General features: G+C 37.4%; 1 long non-coding RNA gene across 1 annotated transcript; it reads right to left on the bottom strand.

Annotated features, from left to right (window-relative positions):
* Nucleotides 1-1,453: 1,453 nt before the first annotated feature.
* LOC140151186 (uncharacterized) lies at nt 1,454-7,683 on the bottom strand. The gene is made up of 3 exons (XR_011858914.1): nt 7,317-7,683; nt 5,973-6,100; nt 1,454-2,366 (listed from the first exon to the last, which is right to left on the bottom strand). It is a non-coding gene; the product is annotated as an uncharacterized lncRNA (long non-coding RNA).
* Nucleotides 7,684-8,360: the final 677 nt, after the last annotated feature.

Here is an 8,360-nt window from a genome sequence, read left to right as displayed (position 1 = left end):
AATATTGTGGAAACGATTACTAGTTCTGAACCTATAGGCGTATTTAAAACAGCTGTGTTACTTTTGGTACAGACTTTATATTGGATATCTTCCATCACACAATAGAGGATACATACATAGTAAAAAAAAATCTCCATCATTTATTCTCTATTAAGTAGGTGTGTTCAACTGTTTTGGTTTGTTGGACTTCCTTCTTCATACTTTTTTAATGAAAAAAATAGTGCTTTTATTTCTTCACTTCCTTACAGATCTCAAAATAAAATAAAACAATGATCAAAGCTACATATTCACCATGCATTCTAATGATTCTTGTTTATTTCATGAACTCTTGTCTTTCTAATAATTATGTACCAGAGAAATAAGTGTAAAAATACATTTAGTAATGAAGTATGAGATAATGAGTGCAAAAAGACCATTTATTTACAGTCTATTGGCAGCCACTAGTCTTTTGAGAAGGCTTTTGTGCAGACCTTCATTTTTGGGGGGGGGGGCACCCTTTGTCAAGGCCATTGGGGACCACTTGTCAACAAGGAATGAAGAATACCTTGAAGTTAAACAAAGATCAGGGGCACAACGGCCAAAACTGAAAAACTGCAGGCAATGGCCCTGACTGAAATTCGAGCCCAGCTTGTGTGTTAATATGGTGCCTTCACAAAAGACTAGCATTGACTGACATCGGCTAGTCTTTGCTGAAGGCTTTGGGTGTGAATGCATTGATGCACAGCCACAGCCTCAATGAAAGTCCTTAAAATGAAAAAGTTTTAAATTTGATATACGCCACATTTGGGTTAAATGCACTTGAGCAATGAAAATGCATACCTTTAATTTCTTTATATGTTACTTATAATTACAAAATCTAGCCTTGTTACACTCAGAAAATTATTTTTGTAACTTAATAATTTGTTTTGAGATGAAAAAACTGAACTATAAATCACTTTTTTAGTTTTTGCCACCAAAAACTGTTTTTTGCCAAGCGGTTTTAACATGTTAAAACCGTGGTTTTTCCACCTGTGGCAAAAACCTGCGAACCCTGTTTACATGTAGGACCTTTTATTTTAATTTCATGTCAAGGGTTTACATGTATATAGGACCTTTTATTTATTTATCTAATAAATAACAGACATTAACAGACCTTATCTGCAATAGCTGCCAGGTGACATTTTTAAAAATCTTCATGAGATGTGTACACTACATAATGCATAAATTATCAAGATGTCTATGGGACAGCTATTGCAGTTAGGGCCTTTTGGTTCTAAACCCTTGCTTAGTGGATACTCATCATACTTACAGGGATGAAGGTAAACCAGTAGCGTAGCCAGCGGGAGGGATGGAGAAGTGGAAAAATGGGGACGAGAAGAAGCCTGGGAGAAAAGAAAGAAAGAAGGAGAGGGAGAGGAAGGGAGGGAAAAATAGATAGGGGCGATACTGACGTTTGCCCCGGACTGACAATGCTGGCTACGGGCCTGAGGTACACCCCCCCCCCCCTTGTTGTGCCCCTGACACTATGGATCAGCTACTGAACAATTTGGTCTACAATTATTCTACATCCTGCATCCGCTAATCCTAACATGCGCTAGTCATAAATGTCACTATAGTCCAAGATAAAAAAGGGTCGCTAGTCCTAATGGCTGCAGATTTTCCATTGCTAAGGTCTTGTAAACCTTATTTATTTTTGGACTTGTGAACCATTTCCTATTTTTTCGGACTAGCGATCCGTATTTTTGGACTAGGGAACCTTGGCTATACATTGGTTCCCCTCAAGTTCAGTAGTGACGTAGGTGCATATTTTGTTGGGCGCAGTATTGAATTGTGTGCGTATAGTTAATTGTGTAGCCAAAAAAGGCGGTTCGTGTGGCGCAGCCATGAAAAGACATTGATATCACTGCTGAATTTGAGGCAAACCAAAGAAAAGTGCCTAGAACATGTCCAATAATTCCATGCTACTTTTTACAGCCTGTAAGGAACTATGCATTACGATTACATCACATGTCAGTGTCACTTGTTGAGGTCTTTATTGTTTTGATAATTGGAGCAAACATTTACTAGTACACCATGCATGTGTTAGTTTAGGAAAGTTTTCAATGCATGCGAGTGATAGCCCTACTAGTATAGGGCCTTTTGACTGTGGTGGTCCAAAACCATGCTATATCGGAAAACCTGGCTATATCCAGAGAACTGCTAAACCCAGACTGCTAATTCCCCTTTCGGGTGGAGCGGTTAGTGGGTTTTAGCGGTTCTCGGATATTGTAGGGCTAGCGAGTGATGCGCCAGATAACAGATGCCAGCTGTTGACTTCCAAACCATGATCCTCTTTGTCTTTCAAGAATTGCGCCATAAAACCAGTATCCTCAGTAGTACTGCTGCACCTGGAAATTGAAATAAAATAAAATAATAGCCAATGATTAATTATTACACATTATTATCAGGATTATGGTATCTAGGCTGTTTGTTTGCCTTAAAGCCTTAATGTACAATCTTTTTAAATTTTTAGATTTTTCTTCCAAAATGATAAATTATTGTAGCAGAGTCATGATTTGCTATTTCAATAGGTGTGAGGTCAAAGGTCATAAAGTAGTCACTTGCAATCATTTTGAAATTTAAACAAAAAATGTTTACGAACTGTGAGAGCGGGGACACATTTAAAGCACTAATCTGTAATTTACTAAGTCTACTTGTCGTGCATAGTTTCATGGGCATATCCATCTTTCTTAGTAAGGAGGGCAAAATAAAACTTCGGGGGGCACACGAAAAAACTTACAGTTGCATCATACAATACATAGAGATTGTATGTCTTTCAGGGATGTATCGTTCGAGTCCGGACTCGAGTCCACTTTTTGGACTCGGACTCGGCTCGGACTCGGACATAAAAAGACTCGAAGCCGAGTCCGGTCCGAGTCCATGCAATTAAATCCATGTTAAATGTGAACTGATTATACCTAAAAATGTCAAAATAGATCTAAAATTTGATTTAAAATTTGTTGACTTCACTTTATTTGCCCTTTTTCCTAAAATTGGGGCTGTCAAATAAGTCATCTGTCATGTATCCTACATATCCACCATATTAATTAAGTTAATATCTGTGAATTAGCATAGTCATACTTGTTAGCATTGATAATAATTATGCATAATTTTTTTTAATAAATACTGTATAAAAATATCTAAAACTTCTTTCATGGAACTTTCTAATTCATGAAACTCAGTGAAAAAGAGAAAAAGTGCACACTGGACCATGCAGTATGCATGGCAGCTCATCCTAGTGTATAGTAACTTTGTGCTCCTTACATGCATGTACATGTATGGGTATGGTTATTACATAGGTATTTTACATACTGTTGGTTGCTCGCGATAGATTTGGCTGTTCCATCTTGCGCCCTCAGACACAGGGGACACTTATCGTTGTACTCAATGGGGGAAATCACAAAACATGTCATATGATAAATATACCTCTTTGTGAAATAATTTAAAAAGTTTGATTTATTATCGGGAATACGCTCCCAATAAATTACAAAAGGAAAATTAATGCACATTGATGTGTTCTATCACGGAGAAAATTGACTGGAAATCAAAGGCCCTGTACAATCCAGTAGGGATGTCGTAAGGTGTCCCCTTTGCCAGATGTGAGAAATGGGTAAGTGCACTAAATGGAACAACCCTGACCGAGAGAATACATGTATGTGTAGTTTGTATGTGTTCACTATTCACTGCACATTTGTTCAGTTTTAAAAAGATATTTGAAATTAATATCACAGGTACAAAGCATACCACATACTTGAACTTTTGTTTGGTAACAGCATAATCCCCCACTGCCTGACTGAAGTCAGACTAAAAGTGGGGGATATGGCCCCACCCTAACTGATTTGTATACATGTGTAGTTATTCCAGGCCTGCTTTAATGAATGTGGTAAAAAGTAAAGCTGTTTGCATACTGGTATCAAAATGGCAAACTGGGAAAACATTTCAACACATTAATTTTCTTCTTGATATTTCTGAAGGGTGAATTTCTATTATTATGATTATTATTATCATTTATTTTATTATTTTATTATTTATATTGTTATCATTATAATATTTTTCTATAATTTATCTCACCCCCATTGAATACATTGCTCTCCATGTACATTTAAATGCTGCACACAGCCTGGTGCCCCTTCCCTATTCCCTGTGGCCTGTGTACATCTGTGAGTTACATGTCACTAATGTGACACACACATGCCAACATCTCCACATTTACTGCTCTCTGATACATGTAGTTTCTAGAGAACTTTTAATACCTGTGACGTCGACCCCCATCATTTAAAATGTAAATGACCCCAACCCAGTGTTCTTAATTAACCGGTTAATTATAAGCGGCGGTTAATTAACGTTAATTAACCGGTAAGATTGGTTAATTATGGCTGGAAGATATATAAATCCGAGCTCGAATTCAATATGCCATCATACTGAAGAACACTGCGCAAGCATTTAACATGAGCAGATGAAGTTTTCTTGTCCACCTTTAGCTTTAAAACATTCCATTTTAAAATTTTAAAATTAAAAAATTATTTTCATATATAAACTTATAATGTCAATTCAACCTGTTTAAAAAATTTACACTCATTGACACAGATGCACAATGATACTGCACGTCTGTGACTATACAATTAGAATTTTATCAACTTTGTCTTTTTAGTTATTGATTGAAGCAATCCTGGGCAAAAATGGTATAATCTGCTCACTCTGCTGTGGATTTTGGGTACTTGTACAACAGGTGGTGGGCATTCTGCCTGGTTGAAGGTATACAGGGATGTGCCACGGTTTTGGGGTACCTTTTCAGCAATTTTGGGGAAAAGCGCCAACATTTGCACATTTTTGGTCATATCAATTTGTAGGCACTCTTTAGCAATGTCATATCATTGAATTTACAACCGTATGATGACAAAACAGACAAAAATAGTAACTTTTTGCACAAGATTTGAAATTTAAAGAGAATTGGCAATTACTCATTAAAATGAGGCTAGTAGGCCTATATACATGTATGGACAATATAGTGTGCTCTTCATTTAAAATGGCATAAAAATTGAAAAATATTATAAGGAACACATGAGGTTTTGACTTCAAGGATAGGTAGTTTTCAACATATTACCAGTAATTACCACATTCACCTGCTACAATGTATAACATTGAATTGCATTATAAATCTGTTGACCTACTGTAATGGGGAAAAGTGTATAGGGAGTAAAAGTGTTACATTTCGTATGATATACATTGTAAAACAAATTATGATTAGAAGTAGGTACATGTATAGAGGAGTCAGCATCCAAAAGTCTGCAGGGCACATCCCGTACAAATTTTTTCAAAGAACCCCCCTCCACAGATTTTTACATATAGACCATGATATAGTCTGCACATATGGTCTATGATGTGGTGCATGACACTCTAGACTAGAGAGCAAGAAGAAGAATACTATTTTAATATTTCCAGTGAACACTGAAGTGATATTAAAGTGTTAAAACTTAAAAAAGCGTCAGAATAATTCAAAATTCATAATTAACCTATTTTACCACCGGTTAAATATGATGCTGTGGTTAATTAACCGGTTAATTAACCGGTAAGATTGAGGTTAATTAACCGACTAAGAACACTGCCCCAACCCCCCACTTTTTAGGCCCCTACTTCACTGATAGAAACATACATGTTAGATATAAAGTTCAGTGCCCCACCCCAGGCATGGACTCTGACCGAGTCCGGACTAGGGTCATATTTTGTTTGACTCGGACTTTGCTCGGACTCGGCTCGGCTCGGACTCGGACGAGCTGGACTCGGGTACAAGTCTAAAGTCTTTGAGCTTCTAAAAAAGGCTTTATTGGGACGTAGCACACAAAAATTTGTTATTTTACACTATTTTCGGTCATGATCAGGCTGAATAAGGTATTGGCATTTTGTGTGGTGTGCTGCACCCATTTGGCTACAACTTTGTAAATGAAATTACTTACATCCTCCTCACTATAGGAAAGCCGTGCTGTTCGGTTGCAGGTGCTTTGCTTCAGCGCATGTTAGTCTAGATTTTTGGAAGATATGCCTTGCAGAATGGACCTTTTCCTGCTAGATCCTGTGCCAGTTTCTGGAAAGACAAAACAATATGACATTGTAATTAAAGCCATATATTGTAACATTTGCTAAGGAGAAAGCCCTGAATATTTTTTCAAAATTCTGTTTTACACGATTTCAATGTACATGTACTTTGTAAACATAGTACATAGGCCTACTCAGCAAAAATCAAAACGTTATGTTTAATGATAACTTGCTGTGGGGTGGGCTTGAGACTGAAGATGAAGTGAAAATGTGACACAATCTGGTCCATCGGGGCCAAAGGAGGCATTTTGAAAATTAAGTTACTGTAATCATTACATTATACATACAATAGGCTATCATTACTGAAATAAACAAAGGTCTAGCATGCTTGGTTCTAAAGTTTTTTTGATGTCTATTTTCTTATGTATTTTCTTATTTTTTACTCCATATTTTTACCTATCTCAGTTTCAAATTTACCGCCTTTGGTCCACATGGACCAGATCATGTCACAAATCATGTTTTCCTATACTATTCTCTCGGTCGGGGCCATGTCACATCCATTTATCACATGCATTGGAGTGAAAACAACTTATCGCATATTTGTATTTGCAGATCGAGAGTCGAACCTGGCACAATAGTGTGATAGCTTGTGATACACTCCGACGCTGTCTCCGAGTTCAGTGAATGCGAATTAGGGGTTCATTCATATATTTTCATGACTAAACGCTTGTTTATGCCCGAGGGCTTTATATATGAAAATATATGAAGAATAACCATTCAAAAATAAAAAACATTCTTTTACCTATAATTTATCCCCAAAACTAAAAATACCATCATTTTAAACTAAAACTACCAGTTCCTTATCATTTTTAACAGTTTCTCCAACGCTAATTGTAAGAAAACGTTTTCTTGCTTAGTCCATCGTGCTTGGACGCCAGCGCGAACATCGCGATACATCACTCGCGCTTTGCGTAAATAGCTCGCGAACATAGACGCGTAATATCCTACTCGCGAAGGCGTCCATCAGTTCTCGCTTTCATGCGCAACTCGCGCGGCTTGTTTATAACCTATCGACCAATCACGCATGCTGTTATAGCGAGTACGTATGAATGTTGTTTCAGTCCAGTGCTCAAATAAATTGTCAGCCGGTTCCTGCCCGGTTGTCCGTTCGACAGAATCCCCCATCCTCCCTGCCAGTTAAAATTAATGTTGTGTCGTTTAGTTTTACTTTTGCATAAAAAAATAATGGTTATAAAAAAACTCACCTTGCAGAGTCGTGTACGTACAGACAACACACCCAACTCAGCCTGGAGGACGGTGTACACACGGAAAACACTGCACGGTATTGCAATGATCAATGCACAGTCATGTGTGATGCATGGGTGAATGGGACAAATCTCGTCATGTTTTCGTGGTGTATTCGATGTCCGTGGACATAATTGTCCTCAATCCATCATGTCATTTGCTTCTCTAAATATTAAGTGAATTGAATACTTATATTACTATTGCAAACTAATCCAAGCACGCCGTTAAAATGAGGCAAATAATTCGATTTTCGCAACTGGACACTACTGTCATGACTGTCGCAAACACAGCTGATCGAGGTCAGAGGTGAAATCTGTCGTGCAATGGGATAGAGCGGGTTTTTGCGTTGGGAAGAACGCGCCACCTCATTGGTCAAACAAATCGCTCGCGATGTAGTATAAATCATGCGTATGTCGTCAATTATCATGACTTTATGTCGTCAAGTATCATGACAACACGTCATACAACTCGCAATTATCATGACAATTATCATGACAACACGTCATACAACTCGCAATTATATCGTCAAGTATCGTGACAACTCGACAACTCGAAATTATCATGTCAATTATCGTGACAACACGAAATTATCATGACTTTATGTCGCCAATTATCATGACAACTCGTCATACAACTCGCAATTATATCGTCAAGTATCGTGACAACTCGACAACTCGAAATTATCATGTCAATTATCGTGACAACACGAAATTATCATGACTTTATGTCGCAATTATCATGACAACTCGTCATACAACTCGCAATTATATCGTCAAGTATCGTGACAACTCGACAACTCGAAATTATCATGTCAATTATCGTGACAACACGAAATTATCATGACTTTATGTCGCCAATTATCATGACAACTCGTCATACAACTCGCAATTATATCGTCAAGTATCGTGACAACTCGACAACTCGAAATTATCATGTCAATTATCGTGACAACACGAAATTATCATGACTTTATGTCGCAATTATCATGACAACTCGTCATACAA

This window comes from Amphiura filiformis, chromosome 4, assembly GCF_039555335.1.
Source record: "Amphiura filiformis chromosome 4, Afil_fr2py, whole genome shotgun sequence".
In the NCBI taxonomy this organism is placed as follows: domain Eukaryota; kingdom Metazoa; phylum Echinodermata; class Ophiuroidea; order Amphilepidida; family Amphiuridae; genus Amphiura; species Amphiura filiformis.
This window is presented reverse-complemented; position numbering and strand designations above follow the sequence as displayed.